The sequence below is a fragment of the Mastomys coucha genome, unplaced genomic scaffold (assembly GCF_008632895.1).
Source record: "Mastomys coucha isolate ucsf_1 unplaced genomic scaffold, UCSF_Mcou_1 pScaffold23, whole genome shotgun sequence".
NCBI classification, from domain to species: domain Eukaryota; kingdom Metazoa; phylum Chordata; class Mammalia; order Rodentia; family Muridae; genus Mastomys; species Mastomys coucha.
In genome coordinates this window covers 63,267,270-63,285,620 of record NW_022196906.1, presented here as the reverse complement: position 1 = coordinate 63,285,620, position 18,351 = coordinate 63,267,270, and the positions used below count along the sequence as shown (strand labels likewise).

Sequence of the window (18,351 nt, the reverse complement as noted above, 5' to 3'; positions counted from 1 at the left end):
GCCCCCTGGCCAGCTTATACAAGTCAGCTTATGCAGGTCAGCTTATGCAGGTCAGTTTATGCAGGTCAGCTTATGCAGGCCAAAAGCTGGGTTTTGTGCATGGTAGACAAATACTTCACAAACTAAGGCATATCTCCAGCCCTCTCTCTCTCTCTCTCTCTCTCTCTCTCTCTCTCTCTCTCTCTCTCTCTCTCTCTCTCTCATTTATATGGGATGATAAATATAAATTGCCTAACATGATATCTAGGGTGCAGTAAACATTTAATAAAAATGACTACTAGAATTATTGTTGTTAGGACTATGGCTATTAAAGGAGATGCAAAGGTTTTAATATAAATGTCTACATTTATATCTTGACCTCTTGTTAACATGTTAGCTGGCTCTTTAACATTTCTCAGCCCTGTTGTTGTATGTCGGCACCACAAGGTAGAGGAGGGAGCTGAGCAAAGTCAAAGAGAACAGAACTGAGAACAAAGCTGAAGGGTAGTGGTCAGCCTTTGCTGGACACTGATGGTTAAAGATTGTAAGGCAGTAACTGTATAGTCTCTGCTTACGAGTTTGGGGGCCTTTGGTGGACTGCTGGAAGGAGCTCTAATGTCTAAATATAGACCCCAGCATTGACAGATAAGTCTCCTTCCAGCTGAGAAGAGAAGGGCCTGATACCTAGAGATGGTAGACATGCCAATCAAGAACAAGAGGGCTTGGAGGAGAATGAAGAAAGTAGGAAAGAGGGGGCCTTGTTCAGAGTTCCCATCCTAATGATATCCCTAGGCACAGGGGTCTCACCCTGGCTTCTTGAATCTTAGAACATGCTTGGAATCTGTGCTGTCTCCGTTCTCCAGCATTTGTTTTGAAACAGGAACTTCATAAATCATGGTCTTAATACCACAAATAAGTGAACCCAAGTCTAATTGGAAGCTGCATACATGTTCACAACTATGTGAAAAATACTGCTGTCAGCACCCAGCCCCAGCCCAATCACTCACTTCCTCTTACATTCTAATGGGCATCTGAGTGCTGCAAGTCTACACAGCCAAGGAGGCAGTGGAATGATATTTTTAAATTAAAACAAGAAAGAAAGGAGAAAAATAAGACAAATAGAGAAAAGGAGGGAATGAAGAAAGGAAGGGAAAATCCTCTCTATATTTTTAGGTTTGTTCTTATGTATGAGAGTGTTTATGTGTGTGTTGGTCTGTCTGCTTGTCTGTTTGTCTGTCTGTGGGTTTGCATACATCAGTACAGGTGCTCACAGAACCCAGTAGAGGGTGTCAGATCCCCTGGAGCTGCAATTATAGGTAAATGTAAGAGGCAAGCTATAGCTGTTGAGAACTTGGGTCCTCTGTAAGAGTAGGGAGCACTCTTAACAATTTAAGCATCTCTCCAGCTGCCCTCCCTGTTGGTTGCCAGCTGGCTGCTGCTTCTGACTCACTGCTAGGTTGCTTGAGCGCCCCCAGCAAGCAGCTCAGGGGAGGCAGAACACAGTCCTGATAGAGGTCTCAACATGTGTTCTTCTGGGCAAGAAACAGTAAGACCTGGAACAGATTCTGTGGTTCTCAATCTCCTGTGTACCCAGACACTGGTGAGGACCTCAGGGAGTTGAGCATGGGGGTAGGGGGGAAGGTGGGAGGTACACTTCCCCTCAGTGCCAAGCAGGAAGGGGACAGCTGAGCCCAGGTTAGGGAGGAATCTGGTTTGGTTCCCAGTGAATGTAAAGAGTACAGAGGGGCTGAAAGAGAGGCCTTCTCTGGGAGACTTAGGCACAGCTCTTTACTCTGAAAGTCTCCTACCACCACCACCACCTTCCACTCACCACTTCCCAGGAGATCCTTGAATGAAGGAGACAGTCCTTGTTTATCCAAACTGTTTTATTTTATGGCAGATGTAAATGTATACGCCTTACTCAGGATGGACTAGGGATTAAGTATCTTTTAGAGGGAGGTATACTCAGGAATAGCTCCTTGGCTAAATGCTGGGGACCTATCTAGATACCTCATTAGCATAGAGAACTCCAGGGGTTTATGTTATGGGACCAGTTGTCAGGGTCCTCCCAGTGGGGTGCCATGGTTACAAGTTCCAGGGCAGGTCCACCCTGGCAGGGAGCTGGTTCCACACCTACCATTCTCAATTCTGCAACTCCTCCAAGGTTTTGAACCTGTTTCAACCTTACCAGTTCCTCTGTCTGGTGGGACAGCAGACTTGCCCCACACCTCCCTATTGTAAAATTTAGAACTGTAAGAGAAATTCCAAAATCTTCAATGGAAAGTGTGTTCAAGATATTCTGATTCTCTATTAATGATACACACACACACACACACACACATACACACACACACACACACACACATTAAAAGAGCAGCAAACTACTTTGTGATTTCCAAAAGGCTTTGATTGGAATTCATTCAGCTATACGTATTGTCTATTACTTTAAAAGCTAGCTACATTCCAAGTTTTTTAAAGTGATGCAAAATATTCAATCATAGGCCAAGAATCCCAAACCAACCAACAGAAGCCAAGGGAGGCTTGATTTGGCAGCTTTCACCTTGAAATATTCCGGTCCAAGAAAATTAAAAGTCTTTCATCTTTTTCCCCCAGTTAACTTTTAAAACATTTACAATACACTGCCCTAAATATTTCAACATACAATTTGAAAGTGATCAAATTCCATTTTATGAGCTGAAGGGTACAGATAAATATACCAGTTTTATTAGAATCTGAGGATCCATTTGCTTCATGGATATTGAGAAATCTTGTAGTGTCATGTCTAATAAAATGCTTTTAAAATATCAGGTGAAAAGCTTTTGGATGTTTGAATTAATTCAACTCTAAAATGTTTTCTAAGAAGACAACATATCCTGCCTGACACCACTACAAAGAAGAATGCTTCTCTGTGCTTTTCTTTCCTTTCAACGAATGTCCATGCAGGACTGGACAGGGAAAACTAGTTTGTGAACCAGTTTAAGTTAGTTAAGACAGAAAAACAGCCTAGTTGGGCTGGAGAGACAGCTCAGCAGTGAAGAACACTTGCTGCCTGAGCAGAGACAGCTTACTACTTAACATGAAGACCTGAGTTCAAATCCCCAAAACTCACTTAAACTAGCATGGATGGCCATACATATTCCTAATATAACACTAGTGCAAAGGAAAAGAAGATGCCTGCCTCACTCTGAATTCAATTAGAAACCCTGACTCAAAGGAACAAGGCAAAGAATGATAAGGCAGGCCACCTGAAATCTCCTCTGGTTTCTGTACACAGGTGAAGACATCCCCTCACACATATGTGCATATCACACACAAACACACACACACACACACACACACACACACACACTCTACAGAAAAAATCCCTACTTATAATGAATAACTAACCAACTACCAAGAAGCAGCTATTACACCCTTTGATGATATTACTTCTGAAATCATCTTTTTGGTTTGGTTTGGTTTGGTTTGGTTTGGTTTGGTTTGGTTTGATTTTGTTGCTATAGATTATACCCAGAGCCTGGTCCACACTAGGCAAGCAAGTAAGTGTTCTGCCAGTGAGCTCCATTCCCTAGCTGTTGGGACTTCTTTTGATGTGATGGAATCATTGTGGTCTTTCCTACCCATTCTTTAATGTTTCCACACCACTTTTCCTCTTCCACATACTTTTTGTTTAGGTATAAAGAACATCTAAACACATACAATCTCTTTCTTTGCATGGATTCAGATCTAAGCAAATGCAGTCCCAAGAATTATTTTTTTGTTTGTTTCTTTGTTTTTCGAGACAGGGTTTCTCTGTGTAGCCCTGGCTATCCTGGAACTCACTGTGTAGACCAGGCTGGCCTCGAACTCAGAAATCCACCTGCCTCTGCCTCCTAAGTGCTGGGATTAAAGGCGTGTGCCACCACTGCCCTGCCCAAGAATTATTATGAGACTAATTTGTCCCAGTGTAAGGACACACACCAGAAGTAGCCAGGCTGTTTCTACTCCCTCCCTTCCCAACATTTGCACATGTCAGTCTGTCCACTCCACAGAGAACAAGGGCAGCATAGCACTTCCCACAAGTGTGGCCAATAGTCCCCTGGGGTCCTCAAGACTCCTTCACGGAAACCCATGAGATCAAGACTATTTCCATAATAATAATAATCCTTATCATCAGAAGTGGGGCTTCTGCAGAGGCCTCGGAATGGGTTATGTCACAACAGATGGATTAGAGCTGCGGGGTCGGAGATCCAGCCGCCTTCTTTTGAGCAACACATAAAAGATACTAGCAGAAGCAAAGAAAATAAATAAATAAAAGCTGCCAGTCTTCTAGCTGTTTTGTAGTAGAAAGCAGTAATTTTTTTTTCATTTCAATATGTTATTTATGTTAGACTCCAAGGGGCTTCTGATTTTAAAATAAATATACGTTTTTAAAAACGTCTCCCTTTCCTGCTCTAAGACGGCAAGGACCAATGAGTGTAATTCACATAAGCAAAAGCTCTTTAAGATCCTTATGATTGCTGGGAGTACAAAGGCATCTTAGACCAAAATGTTTGACAATCGGTGATTTAGCATAATGTCTGACACACAGTGACTACTTGGGGTGGTGGAGCATAGGAACATACAGATTGCTTCAGAGAGCCAACAATAATTTTTAAATGTGGGAGTGACTGCAGAGTTCAACAGAAAAACATAGCCAGAAAACAAAAAAAGAAAGAGCTGTATCAGGTCTCCTGCGTCTGACTGTTTAATATGGGGGGAGGGGTGAATAGATGATATGAAGTCTTAATTGTTATGTTAAAAATGCCCAGTATGGCTGGGGCTGTTGTGCCCTTGGTAAAGCACTTGCCTAACATGCATGGAGCACTGGGTTTAACCTCCAGATCCCCAAAATCACATAAACTAGGCAAGAGGATACAAACCTGCAATACCAGCACTTCGGAGAGGCAGGAGGACTCAATGTTCAAAGCCAACCTCAGCTATGTATCAAATCTGAGGCCAACCTGGGCCCCTGAGACTCTGTCTCTAAATTAACAGGTAAGCAAGGCAGAGAAATAGGACTTAGAGGTGAGCAAAGGCAGGCAGTTCATCTCGGCACTGGTGCAAGTTGAGTCTATTCTCAGCAACAGGCTTTATTCAACCGATTGCCACTCCTAAATAAATAATAAATAGAAGTAAACTTCAGCTGCTCTGTGTTGATGCAGCCTGTCCTTCTACAGGGTTTTCCAGGATTGAATATGAGGGTTAGTTAAGCTGTACACCACCCTACCTGCCTGAGCCCTCATCACCCTACCACCCGTAGACTGCATCCCATGCCCTTCACCCCATTTCTTTCTTCTAACATCTTATCCACCTTTCAAAGTACAAGGTAGATAAACAGCTCCTCCAGAACATGTCCTTGAGTTCTTTCCCTCCAGAGGAAGTTAAAATCCCCGTGTTTGTCTCAGCCCTGTTTTACCTCTGTCCTCCACACACTGGTTGGAGACAGCTCATTGCACATCCTAAAGGCATCTTCCTTCTAGGAGTGCCTTGAGAGCAGGCGTTGTGCCTCATCCATCCATATTAGTTACTTGTGTCATTTCCTGGATTAAATGTCTGACAATGTAAGACAACTTAAAAAAGGGAGGGTCTGCCTGGGTTTACCGTTCTGGGGAGCACAGTCCTGGAAAGGTGCAGCAGTAGGAGCGAGAGGGGGCAGGCCACACTGGATTGGGAAAAGGAGAGCAATGGCTACTTGAGCTTAGAGTGCTTGGTCCATTTTATTCAGTCTAGGACGACAGTCCACAGAATGGTGCCACCCACACTCAGGATGAGTCTCCTAACTCGCTATAACTCACTCCTAACTCTTTATAATTTCTAGACATGCTTAGAGCCCTGCTTCTGTAAATCTCATCAATTTGACAATCAGAATTAACTGCACCATCCTTCTGATTCAGTGCATAGCATATTATCTCAGCACCTAGCACACTATCTCAGTACCTAGTACACTACCTCAGTACCTAGCACATTATCTTAGTACCTAGCACACTATCAAAATACCATAACACCATAAACACTTTTAAAATGCACACAAGCTAGCCAATTATACAACACACACACATACCACACACACACACAAAGGAGAATAAAAATTAAGTACAGCACAATGGAGCATCAAAGTGGTGGTGACATTCCATGCAGTTCCAGCAGCGAGTCCTTGGGAACTTCTGTTAGTCTTGCCATGTCTGAAAAGGAAGGGAAATCTTTAGAGAACCACTTCCTAAAAGCTTCTCTTGGAAAAACATGTATCTTGTATCATCTTTGATTTATTTATTTACTTTTTATTTATTATCAATTGTGTGTGTGTGTGTGTGTGTGTGTGTGTGTGTGTGTGTGTGTGTGTGTGTGTCACATGTGGAGCCAGAGGACAATTTTCAGAAGTAGGTGCTCACCTTCTCCTTTGCTGAGGCAGGGTCTCTCTTGTCTCTGCTGTTGCACTACATACTGCAGCCTAGCAGGGCCATGAGCGCCAGGCTGTTCTCGTGTTTCTACCTCTCCTTTGGTCACAGAAATGCTGAGATTACAGATGCACTCCATAGCACCTGGATTCTTCATACCAGCTCTGGGGATTGAACTCAGGTTGTCAGGCTTGCACTGAAAGCACTTTAAGCTTTGAACTCCATACATCCCAAAGTTCCCACCGTTTGTTCTTAATTCCTATCATCTTTGAAAGGGTGCAAATTGCACATGGTAGTGAGAAAGGAAGTTACACAATGGAAAACACTCAAGGGCGAAATGCATAATAAGGTGAACACACACACACACACACACACACACACACACACAAACACACACTATATTTAAGAGTCGATTATCAGAAAAGGATCAGAGAATGAGGACAAAATGACAACCCAGAATGTCAAGAAAGGAAGGCTTTTGGTGGCCACCTTTTAAAAGACATATATCCATTGGGGGGGGGGCGTTGGGGGAAACAAAACCATGTGTTCTCACTAGCAAAGCAGAGGAATTCTGCATGCCTAGGATTAGTTTTGGCAAAGGCATGGGTATAAACTAAGCCATTTCCATGTTTGTCCTCCCATATGGTAAGAACTGAGGTGTTGCCCAGAATCTAGCATGGCTGAGACGTGTGCACACTCCAAAAGAGGAGGAAAACCAGGAGGCTGGAGAGGATGTCTGAGATTGGACAGCTAAAGGCAAGCTGATCTCATGAACAGCCTCAGAGGGCAAAGGTCTCCAAGCATAAAGAGCGAGTCCAGCCCGACATCATTCTAATCTAATTAGATGTGATTCTTTTGTCAGACACTGAAAACACCAATTTATTTCTCATTTATCAAACTGATTCAAACCTCCCTTATCAGATGTTTCAATTATCAAAGACTCCAAGGTCATATAACACCCAGACACTGCTTTCTATCTGTTCTCTTTATACTATTATAATTCAGTTTCCTTGTATGGAGTATAGTCTTAGCCTGGGGGAAAAACTCACCACAGAACCCAGAACTTTAGAGGTAAAGGATACTAACTAATATGGCCTTGGCCACATGAAGGAAACTGAGGCCATGCAGTTCAATAGTTCCAAGATAAGACCACCTTCAGGCCATCCTTCCTCCTTTCATTGGGGTTTCCCAGAGGCTGCTCAGAGGAGTGAGGAGTCAAGGTGATCAGGGCAAGGGGGCCACATGCAAGCTGAGAGGACACAGTGTGCTACCTCAGCCTTGCTGTGACACTCTCAAAGGGTTGTCTGATCACCAAGGGTATAATGGTGATTTCACAGTGGATGAGTCTCACAAGTGTTTATTAAATAGGTCTTCTAGTTTCATGGTGCCAGAAAGGGGTGAGTGGATTTCTTGATACAAGACACTGACAATGACATGAGTTAGGGAGGGCATGTTTGTTTGTTTGTTTGTTGTTGTTTTTAATCCACAGTCTCCTTTAATCAGGAGAAGATAACATAGTTTCTCTTAAGTACCTGGCTAGTACTCTTCCTGGGGGCCCAGCCTATAAACACAAGGCAAGCCCAGGAACAGTTGTAGGTTGGAGGTGATGGAGGAGGTGAGCTGAAAGCAACATGGAATCATGGACTGAGTTCTAGAACAGAGAAGGGCTGTGATTGGGAGGTAAGAGAAACCTGAAGTAGGTCTGTAATTCATGTGGCAGCTTTGGGTCAGTGTTAATTTTTTTTATCCCTGTACCTGTGGTAATGGGGGACACCTCAGAGTCCTTCCTGTATGACTGCTCTGCATGTCTAAGCTTGTTTTACTTTAATAAAGAACACCAGAAGAGGCTTGCAGACTGGTGGGAGATACCTAAAGGTCCTTCCCCCTGCTTAACCTTAGACACTTTTAGTCAAAAGCAGTTTCTTTTCATGTTATCTTGATGATCTTTTAGTAGCAATGTAGCATGGGGATTTTTTTATCACTAGGAACAGCCCCCAGTCCCCCCTTTTCCCTTACAGAGTAAATGCATGCCTAATAAAACTTTTTCCCAAAGGTCTTGGTAAGATGACTCAGTTGGCAATGGGCATGCTATACAAGCATGAGGACCCAAGTTAGATCTTTCTATATATGTGTGTGTTTGTATACATAGATATATGAATGGGGGGCAGTACATACCTGTAATCCTCAACACTAAGAATGTCAGGATATAATGATCCCTGCTCAACTTAGTCTAGATATGTGGGCAAGCTCTGTGCTCAGTGAGTGATGCTTTTGCAGAGAATGAATGACAAAGACACCAAATGCTGACCTCTGGCCTCCTCACTTGTAAGTACACACACATGCATATATATCTACACGTGTGTGCACACATATGACATATATTACATCACACACACACACACACACACACACACACACACACTTCCAGCCTCCAAAATTTATTACAGCCAATATCCAACAGCCTCAGGTCCCCTCTCCCATGCTTTTCCTCACCACAATTTGGTGAGATGTAGATATTTTGCCTTTCCTAGGAATGTCCAGAGCTCCCTGCTCACATACCACTGTCCTAAGACAGTGTTCTCTTTCTGTGGGGTAGAACCAACTGGGAACCATCTCTGGCAAGGCCCGGTTCCACCAGCCATGGAACTCACAAGCACAGCTCAGAACAGTTGGAACCAGCAGCACACCTGCTACCTGCATTCTGCTGTGCTTCAGAATCTGCTCTGCTTCCTCCTTCTTAAGTTAAAACACACGCGCTGTGTTTGCACCCACAGTTCTCCCCGCTCACAGCATCCAACAAACACACAGCCCTTTCAGACTAAGAAGAAAATCTGTGCTCTGCCATAGCCTGCCCTCCACTTCCTTCTGAGGATAGAAAGGTGCCCAACCCATCCACCCAGACTTCATGTACCACATTACCACCTCCAGAAAGTCTCCCCCAAGAAATGGCCATGCTCCCACTTAAACAACTATCTATGTCCTTACAAGTAACAATGTCCTGTTCTGTGGCACCCTTGTCCCCAGGAAAGGACTCTGCATTGGTAACACTTGATTTGAACTTACCTCTGCCTCTGACTGTACCCAGAGCTCCTCACAACCAGAAGCTTTGATGTATATACTGTATATTCTCAGCATGTACGAGAGCATATGGCACACAGCCAGCCACACAATAGATGTTGGTTGGATCAAAGAACATGGTCCATCCCAGTCTCTATCCCCCATTATCCAGGTTCTTTCCAAGGAGGGAGGTGGGATGTACAGCTACCTATGGCTAATGCGTTCACGGCCACAAAGCCATACAACCCAGCAAGTCCTTCACTTTGTAGCTGGGAACTCATAAGCTTGGTCTCTCTGTAAACAAAGCCTTGGCATCTTAAGGAAGCATGAAGCCATTATCTGCTGACCCTCTGCTTTCTCTGAGCCTCTGCAACAAAATGGATGGCTCTTAGCCTCCAGGCCTGTTGATCCCATCTCTCCCCTCTCTCTTTGATGTTAATGCTCAAAAGAGGCACAAGGAATGGAATGAGGCAACCAGATCAGCTGGATCCCAGTGGCTCTGGCTTACTCTAGTATAAAGAAGCTGAGACATCTTCAGAGCTCTCTCTTGGCTTCTCTGCCAGCTTTCATCTTGATGACACTTGACATTGGTAAAGCCTGATGATAGACCCTGAACTATACTAGTGACATCACTATCTAGCTGGTACCCCACACTGGAAATTTGGTATTTGTCAATCACTGATAGTTCCCTGCCCTGGCTCACACCAGATTAAAACTTCCTGTGATTGTTCAGTTATTGACTATGCTATTGATTGGCCACTGAAATCACCTTAAACTACCTCTCATCCCTTTTGGTGGCAGTTTAACTTTCAGCCTTCATCAGTTCCTGCGTGGGGTAGGACAAGGCCCTTGAAGGTCTCTCTATCTTGAGCCTACTCTGGTCTGCAAGCTCAGGATCAGTAGTATCTGTTCTTCAACAATGTTAGTGCATCCCCAGGAGTAGTGATCTCTGGCCACTCTCTTCTCTCTGATCTCTTCCCTGAACCATCTCATCCTTCATAAATTGCTAAATGTCCTGCACTGCCTGGCCCTAAGGCCACACTGCTTAACCTTCACTGCTCAGAATCCTCATTGCATAACTTAGTACTGAATATAAAGGGTCAACCTCAGTGGCCCCTCCTAGAACCCATATCTGAATAGTCTGCTGAGCACACTTTCTCTGTTAAACTCAAATTATGTAACTCATAGTTTAACCTGTCTCCTGTATGTGTCCTGTGCTTGGTTGGATTGCCAGCTTCTCCTGGCTTATGTTGCCAAGCCCAGTCCCTGCATGCAAAGGTCATCTTAAAAGATGTCATCTCATGACTGAAGAATAGTCTATTCCAGAGGATGAGGATGCTGGAACCATCCACCTGGACTCAGACTCCAGTAAGCCTTGGAGGCAGCTGAGCAGCTTGTCCTAAGTTCAGACATGGAGGAGACATTTTCTTCATTGGTGTAGCTATTGCCAAGTTGTCTATGCTTCTGTAAATAACCCCTCACCCATGCTCCTGTGAAAGCAGCCCCAGGTAAACACATTTGTCCCACCAAAAAAGGAGGGACATAAAGTAGAAAAGGGAGCAATTGAGAAGAAGGAAGAGATCAGTGGGAGTGGGAAGAAGATAGAGAGGGTAATGATGGGGGTAGATATGATCACAATGTATTATGGTCGTATATAAAAATTTCATAATGAAACATGTTATTATGTATAATTAATGGATACTAATGAAAACTTTCTGGAAAAATCTACACATGCTGTCTGCCCCCTACAGATTCTGATTAAGAAAGGTTTGGGAGTGTTCTAGAAACGTCACTGCTTTTTCCTAGGTCGCGCCCAGCAGCTCCCCAGAGATAGAAACTACTCCTTCACTGTGTGAGTCCTTCACCCTGTTTGTCCCTAAAGCTTCTGCCTTGTGGGGTCAGAGGTCAGAGGAGAAGTCCCAATCACTAATAAAGAGAACATTTAGAATCTTCTGTGGTGGTGTCTTTCAGAGCTCAACACCGGAGCTGGGAGGCGGCTGAGAAGCGGCAGCAGGAGGAGAGCACACAGATTCCTTATCTGCTCTCTCTGAAATGCCAGGGAGTTTGAAAGGCACTTTGTCCAATTAGAAGTGTGGGGACATATCCATCCTGCCCATGACAAAGATGAAGCACTTCTTTCAAAAGTACTGGTGGCAGCTTGCCAGCTCTCAGAAGTCCAAGGAATCCACGCGAGCCAGCAGTTATTAATTAGTTTTATTAGTGGCAGGTCCTTAATGCAAAATGACAGAGGGAAGATAGCGAATATCCCCATCACTAGTAAAATACAAATTGTCCGGATTTAGGCTGCGCTGTTCGCCGAACAGGCACAGGCTGCTCGCCAGGCCCAAGTGGGGAATAGAGAAAAGAGCCAAGTGCCTTGCTACAAAATCCTGGACTATTAACGGCCTGACCAAGAGTCGGAGTACTTACCTCAGGTAATTCTCCAGGAGAAAATTCACTGGTTTTAATTATCAAGGAGGAAGGGCCTCTGAGGGGAAGCTGGGAAGGGTTGGTGGTGAGGACAGGGAAGGGACAGGCCCCGTTCTCACCCAGAGACAAGGCCTCAATGCGAAGCAACGGCTTCTCAGAGAACCGCGCAGGGCTGCCCTGCTGAGAATTAGTCTTCTACTGTCAACCTGTGTTTTATGACCATTAATCACATTTGTATTTATAAGCACTAAGACAGGATAATCAAATCTCATGCTTCAAAGCATATGTTTATCACCACAGGCACAAGAAGGAAGTGGGGGGAAAGTTTACAAGCCTGCTCAGTTGGCAGGAGCTGCAGCCTCTCTGGTGGCCTCCCCAGAAGCACCCTGGAGGTGGTTGGTGGGGAGGGGCTGAGGAACATTCTGCAAGGGAGAGAACAAAACTGTCCTGTACCTTGCAGTTGTTAATATTTCTACTGCTTTCTGTGTTGGGCCAAATGCAGGAATTTAAAAGACACCCTTTGCCCAGTGTCCTGCCCCAAGTAAGGTCTTCCTTCTCTCCCTACAATAGCACCCATGACAGGCTCAGTGTAATGTCTCCTCCTGGTGTCTAGTTCATAGGTTTCATGTAAGTCTCTTCTACCATACCATTTGAAGAGGTTTCCAGTTTAACACACCTTTCTAGGGCTCTTTCCCCTAGACTGGAGGACGAAAAAGAAATTGTTTTCCATCCAAGGCCATATAGTAAGAATTTTAGGCTGCTCTAAAGGAGCTACTCTACTCTGCCTTCCAAGGCTGCCCCATACTATATAGGTGTGGCCCTGTCCCAATAATACTTTATCCACAAACAAAAAACCAAAACCAAACAAACAAACAAAACAGGTTATAGAAGGTCTAGGGAGATGACTTAGTGATTAAGATCATTGATTGTTTATACAGGGGACAAAGTTATAACCAGTTCCAGGGCATCTGACCTCTTCTTCTGACCTCCTGGTTCACCAGGTACCTACAAGGTACACATAGATCCAAGCAAAACACTCATACGCATAGAATAAAAATTAAAAAACCAAAAACCCCAAAACAGGTGATGGGTGAACTGGCTCTGACCTTGTTGAACCTTCTCCAGAACAGAGGCCTAGATTAAGAGCCTAGGTATCAATTTCAAAACTGGCAGAACATTTGAACTGTTCTGATGCTGTGGATGACCCAAATCAATTGTTGAGAAACCACAATCAGTTCTTAGACAGCCACTATCTCGTAATGTCTGCCTCCCAGCAGTGGAACACAGTCATTCAGGAAGAGAAGAGGATGGCCTGGGGCTTTCGGAGAACAAGGCCTATGATGAAGAAAAAAGCAGGGAAGGAAAGCAGGCACTGCTGACTCATGGGAAAAGCTTCGGAGCCTTTGACGCCATGTCTGAATCTAGAAGATCCTCTCATGAAGCAGGGTAGCCTCACCTTTTCCTTAGGGAAACAGGCACAATGCCTCCCTCTCTCCACAGGAGTGTTTGTTCCCACCAGGGAAAGGATCTCTGTTGAGTCTGTTCATAAAATTGGGTGTTTTGAGTGGTCTATGGTACGTAAAGCCATGGACAAGCTAAATTGAAATGAACCTCCTCTTCTACCTTTAAACACCAGAAGATGCCTTGCTGAGATTTTTTAAAAAGCCATAAGAGATAAGATACATAAAGATTTTAGGGGGTAACCTATGCATCATTTTTTTATATATATAATTTATATGTAGTCTAACTTTATATATAATTTATATAAAGTATAAGTAAGTTTGTTTGTATATATGAAGTCTATATTCTCACTGGCTTCTCTTAGAAAAAAACTTGACTTTAAGTAGCTCATATGTTAACATTCTCCACCTTTGATGGAGAATTTAGGGGTCTGCAAACAAAGACGTAATCCATCAGGGAGATATCTCATGTATGTTGGATTTTGTGGTTAGCAGTGTTCTGTGGAGGAAGGTACATTATCTTTGGAGTGGAAAGTACCACAGCTGAAATGCTGGCTCTGTTGCTGCAGCTATGGGCAGCGCTCTAAACTGGTTTCCTAATCTAAAAGTGCCAGTGGCGCTTTCCTTACAGGATTAGCAGGCAGGGTGGGAACACCATACGTGATGCCTTCGGTACAACTCTTGGTACAGTACACACTCAATAACTGTTAGCTGTTGAATCATTTTGCAAACTCATATGTCATTTTTAAAGAGCAATGCAATCGTAGCACTCTCTCTCTCTCTCTCTCTCTCTCTCTCTCTCTCTCTCAAAGTAAAATAAAAAATAAAAATAATAAAAATTAAAAAAAAAAAAACAAAACAAACAAACAAAAAAAAAACCAGAACTCAGTTCTGGCCAAGGGCTCACCTAACCTATGAGAGTCAGCTCCATTCTTTATCATGTATGTGTTCCCTATGACTTCCCAGGGCTCCCCAGGGCTGGTTGCTATTCTTCTTGGGCAAGACCAATACTGGGATGATAGTCTGGCAGCATATAAAATATTGATCTTCTCCGTTATCCTTCCTTCTAATAGGCTAGAGATCATGGCTCCTTATCTGGCCCCTTTCTGAAAACCGTAAAACTGCAGGGCGACTCTCCCACAGACACTGCCCACCAGGAACCCAAGGCTCTGAGCCCCAGATAGCTCAAACTCTTCCCATCAGATAGCTTCAGTGGGGTCCATGGTGCTAGCAGGCTCTTGGTAACTCTGCTTTCCTGAACCAGTGTGGTTCTCATTTGTTCTGAAAACAGGGTAGAAACAAGAATATATAACACTCAGGGCTGCAGAGAGCTCCAAGTAGAAGCGGCCAATAACGCTACCCCCACTGAAGCTCTACTTCTCTCTGAAAAGGCTGTTGGGAAAGGTGCAGGCTTAGCTTAGTCCACGCTTAATGGTGCACAAAGCATTAAGTTGGCAGCCAGGGAGGTGTGCAGCATGCCGGGTAGTTCTCCATAGGACGTGCTGTGTACAAACAGAGGTCATGTCAACATGGATCCCTCTCAACCAACACATCGCTGTTTCAGTCAGCACTATCCTGCAGTCTAAGCACCTGCAATTTATCAAGGAGAAGAAGGATGATCAGGGCTTGACCACTGGCCGGTAATTCCTCTCATTTAGATAAACTGCTCCTCGCCATAGAATAGTCGTTCTGGGAATGAATGTGCAGTGTGACATGTTGTAGCAGCTTACGCTTAAAGGAAAATGACTTTAGGTCACTAATAACCAAGCTACTGGGGTCCCAGGAGATGTGACTTGGGGAAGAAAATCTAACTGATCAGAAACAATGACAGTATCTACCAATCTACTCAAGACTGACAGGGATGCCATCTCCAGCAAAGATATACCTGCTTCAAAACAAGGGGTGCAATGCTCTGTGACTGGGAACCTCTATGCAGTTCAGTATGGGGCCTAACCTTATTTATCTGGGAGGACCCCAAATAGAGGTGTCTGCCATAGCCACTATCATAGTTACTCCCTGAGATACAAAGCACCCCCAGAAACTCAGTCTATTGCCTCTCCTTGGTTTTCATGGAATAAGTATTTCTGGGCCACATGGATGGATGGATGGATGGATGGATGGATGGATGGATGGATGGATGGACGGACAGATGGGTGGATGGATGGATGATTGACATATGCCATTGCCAGTTTACACCCCAATCCACCATGTTCTGCTCTGAGGAGTTGGAACTTGGGGAACAGAGATGCAAGCCAAACTCCAATATCTCAAAGTCTGGAGGAGAGTGCTGGGCCAAGTCTCCTAACACCCACAGACTGTATTTTCTAGTCTATTAAAAGGAGCTAACCCTTGCTCACAGGGCAGTGGTGTGGTCATACATGCCAGTGCAGTGACTGGAAGTTGAGAGGAAGTTTGCAAATGTTAGCTACTGCTGCCATTATCATCCATTACTATCATCCTTGTTGGGGCTCCTTCAACACCTCCGTTAGACCTTCCCCAACCCACATTACCTCTCCTACTTTTTCTTTCCCCAGTGCAACCATTGATTTGAGTTGCCTTTTGTTAATTTTTAGTACAAACTGATGATTCCCACCCCTTATGACTCTTGATCCCTGTGCTCCATCATGCTGAAAGGCTCACATCTAATTTCATTTTCCTATCTTCATTTTTTCCATAAGCATTATATCCACTCAAAAGATGGTTAGTATCCTTTTAGAACATACTGTGTGCTACACAAGAAAAGGTACAAGACCCTAGCTGGCAACTGGCTGCACTCTATCAAGACAGTCCAAATAAAAGTGGGGTCACATGACTCAGCCTGAGCAATGAATATCTACTTTAAGATTCATATAGGAAAGTTACATTTTCTCTCACCTTTTGGATGCTGTGTGTGTGTGTGTGTGTTAATTGAGCATTTGTGTGTGAATGAGCCTGTAGAGACAAAGGCTGACAGCAAGTGTCTTCCTTGATGGCTTTTCACTTTATTTTTTGAAACAGAGTCTCTCACTCAACCTGAAGTTTGTCAAGGAGCCTCATCTGACTGGCCAACAATCCCCAGAATTTTTCCCTCTGCCTCCCTAGCACTAAGACAATAGGTGTGCACCTCATATACATGCTGGGATCTAACTCAGGGTCTCACGTTATGGAGTTACTTTAACAGCTAAGCCCTTTCCCCAGCCCCTTCTTGGGGATCTCCTAATGCAGATACTCTGCCTGGGACAGACATGAACTAAGCCAGAAATGCATTGCTGGATCCAGCCCTTCCTAATGTTTTAATCTTTCCCTTAAATCTGTGAGGAAACATTGTGTTAACTGGAGTGATGACCACCCCTCTTCTCTCTCCTCTGTGTTCACAGTTGCAGAGTTAACGGTTTAAGAGAGGGCCAAAATTGAGAGCAATGTGCTTGTTTACAACTGTAGCGACTCAAGATGCTGAGACAGGAGTATCACAAGACTAAGACCAGCCTGGGCCAATAGACTAGCCTGTGGAAATGTAGGAAGACTCTGTCTCAAAATTAAAAGCCACAGGGATTGGTGCTATGGCATGATGACAGACCCAGGACACTGAAAAGTGAAGGGCTGAGTTCAATATTTTTCCCAAAGTCAAGTGTTAATGTTCTACTCCACTAGAGGCCACCCAGGGACACAATGACCCTTTGTGAGCAGCACTGTGCATATAGGAAAAGTCACTGATCTACTGTTGACCCATTTTCTATGAACTGACTTAGTTGGAAGAAGTTCTGCAGTGATTTCTCATAGCCCTGGGGAGTGTGGTTTTAGAAGTTGCCCTTCACTTCTCTGGCAACAAGACCAAGACTGATAATGAATGGTTCCAAGTTCTAGAGCAGAAGGAAAACTGAATACCTCTGGAAGTCATGTGATCGTGTGTCTTCCAAGCCCCAAGGAAGACAGCAATGTGCACACCAGAGGAGGGCAGGTGAGCGGAGCAGGTGAGAATAGCTCCCAAGCCACTGCACATTTCTCCCATTGGCTGAAAAGGTGTAGCGATGCCTGCAGACCACGTGGAAAGCCAATTCTCCATGTTCGGGCTCACCAACAAGACTGTGTGCCCTTCTCGCCTCGTTACTATGTGAAAATGCAATCCTGACACGAACATTGATGCTGCCTGAGCATCACTCCATCAGAACCTAGGGTAGTAGAGGTTGTTAAATAATAAGAGTATTCACAGCGAAGTGCAGGTAGGGGTCACGCCGCAGGGCTCATCTTCCAGTAATACAATTACCAGCTGTGTAACCTCAGGCCCGTTAATTAACCTCACTCCGATAACTCTGTACTTCTGTCATATGTGCCTCATCACAGGACCTCATGGAAGGGTTCTGAGAATGAGATTAGGCAAGGCAGCGTCAGTCAAAAGAAAGAGAAAAAACACTAGGTTTTCTGGTGCTGCTGTTATTAATAACAGTGTTGTCAGTGTGACTTAATTTGATCACTTTGGAGTCTTTTGTAAGATGTCTGAAGGATCTATGGATCCCATAAGTATGGCCAATACTATCACTGAACAGTCCCCAGGGTGTTTTACTTTTTAAATGATTTCTTTAATTCTCTCAGCTATAAGGATCTCCAATTGTCGTGAACCTGGATGTACAATCCACTCTCCATTCACAGCATAGCAGAGCATGTGAATAACACAGCAAATATCTTCTATCAAGCCCTGCAGTAACTCCCTTGACCACTAGAGGTCTACTCCTGACTACAGGGGCTCAAAGACTACCCCATAGGTTTGAAGGTCTTATAAACTACATTCTCAATCCTGGCAAGTTTTTCCTAGCCTAATGTTGTTATGCACAATGGTGTTGCAATCTAACTTAGGGACTCCTAACCTACAAGTTCCCCTACACAAACCAGCATCCTTAAATACATATTTCCATTGCTTCCCAAACAGGCTTCGGGTCTCTGAATCTCTGTATCTCTATGTGCAGTTTGCTTCATTAATAAGCAACTGCCCTTGAGCATCTCTACCTTCCCCCATCTCTCTCTCTCTCTCTCTC

General features: G+C 44.2%; 1 protein-coding gene across 2 annotated transcripts in view; it reads right to left on the bottom strand.

Moving 5' to 3' along the window:
- Rora (RAR related orphan receptor A) overlaps positions 1-18,351 on the bottom strand; it is a 737,605-nt gene that overhangs the window by 683,983 nt on the left and 35,271 nt on the right. The window lies entirely within an intron of this gene.